This window comes from Gossypium hirsutum, chromosome A13, assembly GCF_007990345.1.
Source record: "Gossypium hirsutum isolate 1008001.06 chromosome A13, Gossypium_hirsutum_v2.1, whole genome shotgun sequence".
In the NCBI taxonomy this organism is placed as follows: Eukaryota; Viridiplantae; Streptophyta; class Magnoliopsida; order Malvales; family Malvaceae; genus Gossypium; species Gossypium hirsutum.
In genome coordinates this window covers 19,909,733-19,923,493 of record NC_053436.1, presented here as the reverse complement: position 1 = coordinate 19,923,493, position 13,761 = coordinate 19,909,733, and the positions used below count along the sequence as shown (strand labels likewise).

The 13,761-nt window shown below is 34.5% G+C and overlaps 1 non-coding gene and 1 pseudogene across 1 annotated transcript; one reads left to right on the top strand and one right to left on the bottom strand.

The window, feature by feature from the left end:
• Positions 1-5,281: 5,281 nt before the first annotated feature.
• On the top strand, positions 5,282-5,388 carry LOC121212913 (small nucleolar RNA R71). The gene has a single exon (XR_005908285.1). It is a non-coding gene; the product is annotated as a small nucleolar RNA R71 (small nucleolar RNA).
• Positions 5,389-9,986: 4,598 nt separating this feature from the next.
• LOC121212423 (mitochondrial uncoupling protein 5-like) lies at positions 9,987-11,268 on the bottom strand (annotated as a pseudogene).
• Positions 11,269-13,761: the final 2,493 nt, after the last annotated feature.

Here is a 13,761-nt window from a genome sequence, read left to right as displayed (position 1 = left end):
AAGTATATTAATATATTACTTGATATTATCTTTGAAATAAAAACTGTTAAATAAAATAGTGATAAAATACTAAGCAATTCTAATCCTATACAGGTTCAATAACAATTAATATATATTATATGAAATAATTATACATTAGTTGTTATCATCCTGTTTATTAAAAATAAAAAATAAAAAACTTTTATTTTAGTTGTTTTAAAATATTTATAGAAAAAGACAACTAATTTTAATATTTACAAAAAAGCCACTTAATTATTCAAATAATTTAATTAAGTACTTGGACTTAAAGATAATTTGAAATTAAGTTGCAAACTAAAATTTGGATCAAAATCAACCCTTTTATTTGACAAATTAAAAAATTATTTTGTCACTTAGGAAATGTTTTCTTGGAAGATTATATTAAAATCAATTCTCAGGAAATATTAGAAGGGTCACTAGCGGTCTTGCTTTAGTTCCAATCTCCTAGAAAAAATTTATTTTAACATACTAATCTAGACAATATAGCTTAAGTCATTTATTTTAAAGAAAAATAAAAATTTAGGTATCTGATAAAATGAACGAGGTTTTATCCCGCTCAATTTTACCCCCCAGTAATGTTTCAAGCACTGAGCGTTAACTCTAAAATTACCTCTCATACCGTGAGGTTCAACAACCCCTTATGCGAAGACTTGATGAATAGTGAATGGACTGGACCAACATGATTTTAATTTACCTGGAAAGAACCTTAATTTGGAATTGAACAACAAGACTTGCTAACCTGCTTCAAACTCTCAAACTCGAATGTGCTTGTCATGTCATCTTTTTAATCTTTCCTTGAATAATTTGGCATTTTCATATGAGAACATTTGGAATTATTCTAATTCATTAAATTGAAGCATCCTTTTCTTTTTAGCAAGCTTAAGATCCAAGTTGAGCTGTTGGAGAGCCTAGTAAGCTTTATGTTTTAACTCCAAGGGCAAATGACAGGCTTTACCAAAAACCAACCGATAGGGAGTCATCCAAGGTGTTTATAATGTTGTCTTATAGGCCCATAAAACGTCATCCAGTCTTTTGGACCAATCTTGTCGATTTGGATAAACTACCTTCTTGAGTATACCTTTTATCTCTTTATTTGCCAATTCAGCTTGCTCATTTGTCTGCGGATGGTAAGATGTGGCAACGTTTTGCTTCACTCCATGTCTATCGAGCAACCATTTCAACCATTTGTTCACAAAGTGGGACCCCTCATCATTAATGATAGCCCTAGGAATTCAAAACCTTGTGGACACATGTTTTTGCAAAAACTTCATTACAACCTTGGAATCGTTCATCGGATATGCCTCGACCTCAACCCACTTAGATACGTAGTCTATTGGTACTAATATATACTTGTAACCAAAAGAAGGAGGGAACGGACCAAGAAAGTCAATACCCCAAACATCGAATAATTCTACCTAAATAATGTTTGTTCAGGGCATCTAATTTCTGTTGGTGATGTTTCCAACCCTCTAACATCAATCACAACTCTTTACATGGGCATATGCATATTTGACCAGAGTTCACTAAAATGATCCAGCTTGTAATACTTTGGCCATAGTGTGTAAACCTCCAAAGTGTCTCCCGCTTAGAGCTGTGTGACAATGACATAAAATTTCATGTACTTCATTTTCTACCATGCATCTCCTGATCATTTGATCTGCGCACTTTTTAAACAGGTATGAATTTTCCCAAAAATAGTACTTCACATCGTGAAGGTACTTTTTCTTTTCTTGATATGTCTTATCAATCAAAGTCAAACCACAAGCTAGATAGTTAGCAAAATTAGCAAACCGATGGGTGTTATTGACATGATTTACCTTAAGTATATGCTCATCTGGGAATGTCTCTTGGATGTGTGTAAGTAGAGAAGTTCCTTCTTGTGGTTCCAATCTGGATAAATGATCTGCTACTTGGTTTTCTACCCCTTTTTTATCTTGAATTTCTAGATCAAACTCTTGGAGTAAAAGTTAATGTTTAATTGTCAAATGATCCATATAGACAATCAGCTCATTACCTACGAGATAAGATCAAAACTTGTATAAAGTAAAAACAATAGCAAGTAACTCTTTCTTTGTTACCGTATAATTCAGTTGAGCTCCCATCAGAGTCCGACTTGTGTAGTAAATGGGATGACAATTTTTTTTCCTTCGCTATCCCATCACAGCTCCTACCGCGAAGTCACTTGTGTCAAACATTAATTCAAATGGTAATTCCCCATTTGGTGTGATGATAATGGGTGTCAAAACTAACCGATTCTTCAGATCATTGAAAGCTTTCAAACATTTTTCATCAAAGTTGAATGTTGTGTCCTTCTCAAATAATTTGCATAAGAGTTTAGCCATTTTGGAGAAGTTTTTGGTGAATCTTCGCTAGAATATAATATGTCCCAAAAATCTCCTAACATCCTTTACAGATGTTGGAGGCGAGAGTTTCTCAATGACATCTACCTTTTCTTTGTCTACCTCGATCCCTTGTATGGTTATTCGGTGCCCCAAAAAAATACCTTCTCGTACTATGAAATGACAATTTTTTCAATTGAGTACTAGGTTTGTTTCTTAGCACCGCCTTAGTACCTTAGCTAGATTGACTAAGCAATCATCGTGTCTTAAAACAATGAAAAATTGTCCATAAAAACTTCCAAAAACTTTTCCACCATATCAATAAAAATAGCCGTCATAAATCTTTGAAATGTAGCAGGTACATTACATAAACAAAATGGTATGCTTCTAAATGCTAATATAATGTACAGACAAGTGAATTTTGATTTCTGTTGATCCTCTGGTGCTACTATGATCTAATTGTACCCTGAGTACCCATCTTAGAAAACAGAAATAATCTCGCCCCACGAGTTTATCCAGCATTTGATCCAAGAATGGTAAAGGAAAGTGATCTTTCCTAGTTGCCTTGTTAAAATTTTGGTAATCTATGCAAATTCTCCATCCTGTAACTGTTCTGGTCGGTATCAACTTATTATTTTTGTTCTCTACGACCATAATACCTCTTTTCTTTGGCACGCACCAGATCAGACTTACCCATGAATTGTCTAAGATGGGGTAAATTATACCCGCATCTAACCACTTAATGAATTCTTTCTTTACCATGTCTTTTATAATGGGGTTCAATCTCAATTGTACATCAATCGTCCCTTTCTCATCATCTTCTAAGATTATTTGCTACATGCACACGGATAGGCTAATACTACAAATGTCAGCTATGGTCCATCCGATAACCTTTTTGAATTGTTTCAACACTGAAATAAGTTTCTCTTCCTGCTCTTCAATTAACTTAGCTAAAATAATCACAAGCAAAGTTGAAGTGTTACCTAAATAAACATTTCTTAAGTGCTAGGGAAGTACCTTTAGTTCCAATTTAGGTGGCTCATCGATTGACACTTTTGGTTGAACATAATCTCTATTTTCTAATTCCGAAAATTCAAAATGGGATTGCAGATTAAATCCCTTCTAGTTAGCTTCTAACAAAGCTAAGTATTCCTTCCATTCTTCATCAGTTAGAGGGTCTGATATCAAAATTTATTCTAATGGGTCCTCAACAAAGTTGACTTCCCATTCCACGACTAATTCTTCTAACTCAGATACTACAGAACAATCATCAACTGTGTCAGGAGATCGTATACATTTAAAAAATTAAATGTCACTTGATCATCCTAAACATGCATCGTAAGCTCGCCATTCTGCACATCAATAAGGGTCCTTTCAGTTGCTAGGAAAGGCCTTCTTAGGATGATTGACACATCTTTATCTGCTTCAAATCTAAGATAACAAAGTCAGCAAGGAAAATAAATTTTTCTAAACGTACCAATACATCCTCGATTTTTATTTTTGGATATGCTAAGGATCGATCTGCTAACTGAAGTGTAACCGTAATAGGTCTAACTTCACATATCCCTAACTTTCTAAATATGGACATGGGCATCAAGTTGATACTTGCACCCAAATCACATAATGCCTTACCATAATAAGTTGCTACAATGTTGCAAGGTATGGTAAAACATCCAGGGTCCTTCGTCTTTAAGGGAAGCTTATCTTGTAGATATGCGTTGCATTCTTTCGTCAAAGCTATCGTATTAAATTCTTCAAGCCTCTGTTTCTTGGACAAGACATCTTTCATGAATTTGACATAATTTCACATCTGTTCAAGTGCTTCTACCAATGAAATATTGATATCAAGTTGCTTGAATACGTTTAAGAACTTCTTAAATTGGATTGCCTATTTTTGCTTCTAGAGTCTTTGAGGGTAGGGTGGTGGAGGATTCTTAACTTGAACTGGTTGATTCGTCTTTTGTGGCACTTCTGTATCTAACAAAAGTGTTAGTTTATCAAAATTGATTGGGTCAGAAGCTATCTTATCAAATTTTGCAAATTTTGTTTCTGGTGAGACTGGAATTTCAACATTTGGTTGAACTTCCACTGCAACTTAAGAATCACATGGCTCTTCCTCAACTTCGACAATGTTGGGCTCTAATTTCTTTTCGCTCCTCAAAGTCAATGCTTTACAGTGTTCTTTCCTTAGATTTCTTGGATTCTCCGTATCACTAGACAAAACATCTTGTGGTCGACTCCTAAATTCTGTAGCAAGTTGACCCACTTGACTTTCCAAATTCCTTAAAGTGGCATCATTTTTTTCCATATATACCTTCAATAGGTTCTCTAGGCTATTGGAAGGTTCAGCTTGAGTTGGTTTCTGAACTTGTTGGGTAAATACAAATGGTTGGGTTCATCGACGTTGTGCATAAGTGTTACTAGGTCTAGCCCCATGGTTACTCCAAGAAAAATTCGAGTGGTTTCACCAAGATAGGTTACACAAATTGGATTGCAGTCCTTGCCTTCCTCGATTTTGGTTCTGGTTACCCATGTAATAAACATATTTTGGGTTTGATAGGTATTCTTCAAACAAGTGCCCTTCCCCACAATAAACACAAGCTACATTTTCAAGTTGATTCTGTGGTTGAGCTACAAAATTATTAAACTCATTAGTAGTAAAGTTTTTAAGCATTGAGGATGTCAAGGATACCTGAGATGCGAGTGAAATGAGAGCATCCACTTCATGTACTCTTGCGACTCGTCTTCCTAGCATTGCTTGATTGGTTGGCCATAGGTAATTGTTGCTAGCAATTCTCCCAATGATTTCATAATCCTTATTATAAGACTTAGAAAGGAGAGCACCATTAGCAGAAGCAACTACTACCATCCTTGCGTGAGCATTGAAATCGTTATAAAACGTCTCTAATCTGATGCAACGTAGGATTCCATAATGAGGGCGTCTTCGTAATAGTTCTTTGAATCTTTCTGACACCTCATACAAGGACTCATCATCCATCCATTAAAAGGTAGTGATCTCATTCCTCAACTTAGCATTCTTGCTAAATGGGAATTACTTTATATGGAATCGTTTTGCTAACTCTTATCATGTGATAATGTAATCGGGTGGTAATGAGTTCAACTAGGCTCGAGCTCTGTCCCTTAGTGAATATAGGAACAAATCTAATCTTAGTGCTTCTTTGGGTACTCCAACTAACTTGAAGGAGTCACTCACCTCTATAAACAATCTAAGGTGAAGGTGAGGATCCCATTCGGTATTTTGCTGAATTGGCCCACTATCTGAAGCATCTAAAACATGACTAGCTTTAGCTCAAATTATTGTGCCTCGATTTCAGGTCTCCTAATGCTCGGATTAAGCTCATGAAACAACGACATGACATACTATCTTAAAGCTCAGTTTGATAGGATTTTGAGCATGATTTGTTCCGTTTCCTTGATTCTGATTTTCAAAGTTCATCTATTTGGTCCTTCTCTGAACTGCTTGTCTTCTTCTTTGTTGAAAAGTCCTTTTAATTTTAGGATCTACGGGGAGTAAGTCCATAATTTGATCAATACTCTTAAGCACCTAAAACTATCACAGAAAATTATTAAATTAAAATAAAATAGAAAAATAAACCAAAATGCAAAATCAACAATTTCACGATTAATGTCTTTTAAAACAGTCCCCGACAATGGCGCCAAAAACTTGGAACGACGAAAACGTGCAAGTGTACACAATCATAAATAAATAATAAAGTGACAAGTAAATGTCAAGTTATCATACCCATAAGGACTGTGAAAGAAAAAAATATTTATGAAATGCAACTTTAAACAATTTGGTGAAGGTAAAATATGTTGATTTGAAAAAGTGATCTAAAAACTAAAAATTCCAATGCGCGCTTCCTAAAAATGAGTTAATCAACGTGACATAAATGTGTTAGATCAATTACATTCCTTAACTCAGAACTACTAAACCCATGCTCATGTTGTTACGAATGCTCATGTTGTTACGAATAATTTCACGAAAACTTGGTATTTTGTTAACTAATGCACATACATATTTACTACACCAATTAATCTCTTGAACATATTCCAATGTCAAATCAAACAATTAATCAATTTTCATAAGCAAGTATAAGATTAAGTGAAGTAACAACATATTCCTATATTGAAACAATTTAACCACAATAATCTTGCAAGTTATGCAAGGCTAATGTACCATTTAATATTGTCGCTAATTTAACCTTCAGCTACCTTAGAAGTTTAAACATGCACCAATTAAATACTATGTCAATTAATTATAATTTCAATCTGATAATAATTAATTCATTTGTTACCTTACAATTTATAATGCAAGTATAACATAAGCATGATTTTATTTAATTGAACAATTTACCAATGCCTATAACAACACAAACATGGTTTTAATAATTTAAGCGAATAGAATGCAATCAATCTAACACGAATTAAATTTAAGTCATTTTAATTAAATCAAGAACAATAACACAATAAATATTCATGTTCATAATCACAACACAATCGAGAAAAATTAAAGAGAAGGGAACTAGGAAACAAATCATGGTGTTTCTCTGAAGCCATACTAGTGCGCTCTTCTTCTTCTTTGCTCATTTTGTTCAAGGCCTTCACACACACTTGAATGTTGCTACTCCAAGGGGGATGCAAGCTTTCTTTCAAAAGGGGAAACCAGCAAAGGAAAAGGACAAGAAAATATGAAAGCAAGGAAGGAAATGGGAGACAAAAAGGAGAATGATGAGAAAATTGAGAGATGTGTGTTCTGTGAAATAAAGAAGGGAAGAGGGGGATTTTTAGGTGGGAATTATTGATAAAAATAGAAAATAATTATCAGTCACTCCCTCTCCCTTGGCCAGCCATGCATTGAGCAAGTTTCAGTGATTCAAACTTGTTATTTTTAGCTTGGCGCAAAAAGTAAAAGGCATGAAATGTTGAGGGGATTGAATGGCTTTTAGGATAAGTTCAAGGGCTATTTTGCAAGTGTAAAAATCAGCTAATTGGGTCAGCTATATGGACGGTTTAGGCTACCCCCTTCTTGTTGGATCAGTCCTTTTTTACTTAGCACAATCAGGTCACTTTCTTCTTTAAGCTTATAATTAATTTGTAACCCAATTAATTTTGGATCAGATTTGATTATAAAATATGTATAATAATCCTTATTGGATCATACTTGGCCGGAAAAATAATTAGCCCTACTCTTGATTCACTTGATGCAGAAAATTGCTCCAATGGTTTAAGCCTTTCGAGGTGACACCGAGCCAATTTTCACATTTTCTGCAAAACTGTCGAAAATAAACCAAATTTGTGAAAATTTGTTATAAAAATAATTAAAATTAAATATGTTAATAATTTAAGTGCAAATTAATTATTTTATAATTAAATTATGAATTTTGACAAAAATTACTACGTAAGTGCATGAATTAAAGCTCAAAAGGTGCTGAAAAAGTCTATATATGTTTGTGTTTCCAGTGTGCCCAATGCCCACCCGATTGTGGTGCACATTTGGGACGTCAATGATTATGTTATTTGTAATTTTTCCAAATTGTATACTTTGTTTTACATCCCAATTGTACACTTATTTACAATATACAAAACAAATTTATTAAATTGGTTTGCTTTGTATCATATCATATTGAGAGTTCAAAATTTACAATTATTTATGTTACTTTTTCATTTAAGTTTTTCTCCGTTCATTTGTTAAGTACAATATTTTGAGAAAGTAAAGAATTGCTCAAAAGGTTCAGAGAAAGATTAAAACTTTGACTTGTGTATTGTAATATATATTACCTCAACAATTAATATTAACTTACACTTTACAGAAAAATTAATGAATAAATGAATAAGTTAGTCTTTTCACTGCATGAGTTAGTGTTTTAATTAGTTCTTCTCCTTGATATTCCTAGCTTGTGTGTACATATTGGCTTCATATGTCGTAGTTTCCTATAGTAACCACATAACCTTAGTGTGTGTCCACACTCCTGAATACCCATATTGCCTCATATCTGAGTTGAGTTTGGCTGACTTTTCAGCTTGCGCCGGACTTCTTATTCGGTACCAACTCGAAAGGAGAGTTTTCTCTCTAGGGGTTTCAACCACCAAACTTAATTGCTTCTGAGCCCCTGCAACCTGGAATAAAAAGATTTTTTTTCCTTTTTACCTCCCCCCATCCTTTATATAAATGTACATTCTCATCCCCTACTCACCCATATCTCAATATCCTTTAAATTGTTTTTTTCTTTTTCTTGCATGTTGAAATTTTCAAAATTAAATATTTATTTCTCTCTCGCTTTGAATGAGACATAGTCATATTTTTAAGTTGTGTTTGGGTTCACGATGATTTCGTGTAGTTCGATAACCTACAAATTTCACCTGTTGTGTGAGCATAGAGCCATCACCTGAGAAGCCGGGATTGATTTGAAACTCGAGGTCCAAGTTTACGGTGATTATACTGTCTCGAGTTGAAGTGTAACTAAGGATTCAAGTTTACAAAGGTTATGCTGTCAAAGGATGGAGCATAACCGAGGTTGTAGTTGACGGTGTTAATACGGGCACGACAACGAGTTTCTCCTCGCTAGAGAAGCATGTCTCATAAAACCCATACACAAGTGCGAAGAAGGAAAACACAAGGGGCCTTCCAATATAATAAACTAATTCGTGTTTTCCATCTCCACTGAAGCCAATAACCTTGTTTGTAAAACCTGTTACACCCTACTTCTATCATGGGTTATAATAACGGGGTCACCACTTTCGATGGTGATGGATAAGACGCATTACTTATTACACTAAAATGCCACTGCGTTTTTCTTCCTCGTATTTTTGTATGAGTTTTATAAAGCATCCTCTTCTGATGAGAAGAACTCGTTGTCGTGCCTACATAACCACTACTAACTACAACCTCATTTCTGCTTTATCCCTTGATAGTATTACCTTTGTAAACTTGAAACCCTAGTTACAATTTAACCTGATACTATATAATCGTCGTCAACTACGACCTTGAGTTGCAACGCGATCCGGCTTCCCGAGTGATGGCTCCATACTCATATGGCATATGAAATCTGTAGGTCACTCAGCTTCACGACACCACCGTAAATTGAAACATTCCTTAAAATTATAACCATGTTTATCTCAAACACGAACAAAAATAAATCTACGAACTTCATATTTCCAACCACAAGAAAAAAAATAACTTTTAGCTAAGTAAAAACGCACCCTATAGGACACGTTTTCTTTTCTCTCTTCAAAAACAACATAGGTTGATAAATTTAAAAATTTTCAACCTATTTTTTAATTGTTTTTGTTTTCAGTATATTTATAAAAATTAGAAAATTTTTATGATTTCATTTAAAATATGTCATTGAATGATTCATTCTATAACAATGAATTAATTTATTTTTAAATGTGCAATTACTATTTATTATATGACATTTACAATGAATTAATTCTTCTTGCATTTGTATTTAAAAAAGGAAAAGGGTAAGTTTTGTAATTCAACTTTTTGGTTGTTTCATTTTGATTATTTAATTTATGTTAGTTAGAATAATTTATCGTTTTCATCTTAAATCTGTAATTGAATATGATATTTTTATTTTTTTATTTTTTACCCGATTACCATTCATCATCAATATTTCCAAATTTCATTATTTTCATTCCCATGACATTTATAAAACTGAAAAAAGAAATAACTTAAAACATTGAAATCCTAAGATTTGTTGTCGTCATCATCATCTTTGTCATTGTAAAAATAGTTCAGAAATTCTTATGCAACTTCTGAACCTGTTCAAACGTAACGAAAATCACCACCGTGAACGGTCCCTGTCTGGAGATGGTAGGTATAAAGCCTTTATACAAAGCCATGGGCCCTTTGGCCTTCACTATTTTTATAGAACAATCCAAAGCCCTGGTATATGGTGGCCTTTATACAAAGCCATTACTCTTGTCTTGATCATGTTATCAGGATTCAACACCACAGCCGCCACAAATCCAGTCAAGAAACTCGCCACCACTGTGTATCAAGCCCATCTTTCGCCTATTTTTTTGCCAAAATTGTTTCCTTGATCTAATTGTAGGACGCTAACTGCGGCGCCGTCACCAGCATGGCTCGATTCACCATCATCGATGAGCCACGCCACAACTAGACAATGTATTCTTGTTTGGTCATGCGAGCAAGGGCGTCAACGACGCTGGTGTAGTTATGGCGTTGAGATAAAGGGAGGCGACCATCAGCCTGCATACGAACCATTGCAACATCGACTGGGTTCCTGGCGGTAGCACTCATAACACCGACTATTAACCCGATGAGGATTTTGCTGGCAAGAGGCATGGAATTCGTCTCCTTCTCGATTTCAGGATGTCGTAGATTGCCATCCAAGTGGTGGAATAAAGGGCCTGGCAGAGTACGGTAGGAGAAACACCTAAGAAAAGAGCTCTGAAGCCTTCGATTTTAAATATCTGAATCTCAGTAGCCACAAGTCCAATATGTGCCACAGTGGCTTGTTTGAGTTGGACAACAGAGGTGGTGTTGTTAGTCTAAAAAGCTAAAGAAGGGCGGAGATTTTGAGCAACCGTGTTAGGGCCCTGGGATTCACCTTGGAGTTGTATTCGAACTTTGATTAAATCTAGTGGTGGGTTGAACATCATGTGACAATTGATGCCATGTGATCATTTTTTATAAAGCATTTTGTAGTCAAGAGTGTCAATATCAGGAAATGGTTTTAGATGGAGAGAACTGAGGATTTGCACTTGCTTATTTCAGTTACAAAAATGGGAGGAAAAAGATGAATAGTAAAAATAAAAATGATGACATGTGACACAAATACACACGGTAGAAATGGAAATAAGAAGAAAATTATTATTACTCAATCAAGAAAATATAAGAAAATAGAAATATGAAGTGCTGTAACTTGACTAAGAGTAAGACATCTATTTAAATAAAAATACCTCCTAAAATATCTTAATTAATTTGATTTAGATTAGCTAACGTATTCCTATTTTATTTGCACAAATAAAGGACCAAAATTGTTAACTTACTCCAATAAAAATAAATATCTTGACCAATTCAAGTAGTAATAAGTTGCACTAAATTTCAACAGCCCCCTCAGTGCAAACTTGCTATCAATAACGCCAAGAGCTTCATGAAAGCCTTCAAACTTGGCTTTTGCAACCTCCTTAGTAAATATGTCTGCAACTTGTTCATCGGTTCGTACTTTCTACAACTCAATATCCTTAGATAACACTTTCTCTCGAACAAAATGATAATGAGTTTCAATTTGTTTTGAAAGAGCATGAAACAACGGATTCCCAACAAGCTTTATAGTAGTCTCATTATCACAATAAATCTGAATTGGATGATTGAGAGTAGTCACCATTTCTTTAATAAGTCTCCTTAGTCACAAACATTCTTGAGTAGCCATTGTAGCTACTACATATTCTGCTTCACAACTTGAGAGAGCCACGGTAGTTTATTTTTTACTACACCACGAAATCGTAGCAGAACCTATTATAAAATAAAAACCTATTTTAGAGCGCCTGTCATTCACATCACCAACCCAAATTGTATCCACAAAGCCACTCAAAGAAAATGGCTTAGATTGCTCATACATTAATCCATAACTTAAAATACCCTTGATGTAACGAAGAATCCTATTTGCGGCAATTAGATGAATCTTACCAAACCAAACACGAGGAGCTTGCTTGAGACCATATAACGCCTTCTTAAGTATGCATACATAATCAAGATACTCCTTAGATACAAATCCTTGCAGTTGTTTCATAAAAATATCATGATCCAACTCTCCATAAAGGAAAGCATTTTTCACATCTAGTTGCCATAATTTCTAGCCTTTACTAATAGCTAAATAATTGATTGCTTGAACCATTTTCATCCTTGTATTAGGACTAAAAGTCTCGTCATAATCTCATCTGTATTGTTGAGAGAACCCATGAGCAACAAGACGAGCTTTGTATCTATCAAGCATACCATTAGCCTTTTTGTTCAACCTATAAACCCACTTACAAGTAATTAAATCGACATCAAATGGCTTTGTAAAAGTAATTAAATCGAGGATCAAATGGATTTGGTACAAGCTCCCACATGTTGTTGAGTGCTAAAATCTCTTCTACAATTGCATTTTCCCATTTTGGAACTCCTTGGGTTCATTTTCACATACTCCTCCATGAAAAAGCAAGATAAAATAAAAAAAAATGATTTATCTCAACTACATAATCAGGAAAATGGCTCGGCAACCTTTTCTGTCTCAGAGGATTTCTACTTGTAACAGTTTCACTACTTGTGGTGGCCTCTGTATTTTCTTCAAATTGAATGCATTCTTCAATTAAAGAAATATTTCTTCCTAATAAAAAATCATCAGGAAAAAGTGCAAGACTTGTAACTTTGCTGCCATTTGCATCATCTTTGTGATATGACACTTTATTGAACACCACATTACGAAAAACGATAACCTTTTTTTATTTTCGAATCCATACATCTCTAACCCTTCATGTGGGTATCATAGCCAACAAAAATGCATTTCTTGGCCATTAGGTCAAGCTTAGTTTGATTTTGTTTCAATACATGAACATAACAAATAGACCTAAAAATACGAAAAGAACTCACATTAGGTTTATGATGATACACCAACTCAAAAGGTGATGGTTCTGTCCCTGGCCATAGAGGCAATCGATTTATGACATGACAAGTAGTTTGAAAAGTTGCTGCCCATAGTTCTCTTAGAAGAATCTTCGCATGTAGCCAAGACAAACAAACTGATGTAAGATGAGCTAATTTGCGCTCAACAACCCCTTTTTGTTGTGGGGTTTTTGGACAAGTCATTTGACATTGAATTCCATGCTCTCTACAATAATCCATAAAATCATTTGATAAAAATCCCCATCCATTATCCATGCGCAGGCACTTGATTGGCAACCCAAATTCTTTTCCTACATCATGCTTGAACTAAAAAAATTTAGACAAAGCCTCACTTTTGTGTTCTAAAAAGTATACCCAAGTGAACCAAGAGAAACCATCCACAATTACCATCACATAATGAAGGCCAGTATAGCTTGGCATTCTCGTTGGTCCCAAGATATCTGAATGAACTAGTTGCAATGGCGCTGATGCTTTACTCTTTGAACTTAAGAAATGAAGACGATGAGATTTTCCATATTGGCAACCTAGAAAAATCTCATCATGATGAATACCTTTAAAATGGATACCCTCAAGAAGTTGGTTTGTGGATATCTTCTAAAGCAATTGAAAACCCAGATAACCCAAGCGAGCATGCCAAAGCATTGAGCTTGCATTGTGACTAGCCTTTTTTTTACATATTCATCACTTGCAGATAGAACATATAATGATTCTTTTCTTTTTCCACAAAATAGAAAATCAATAACCATA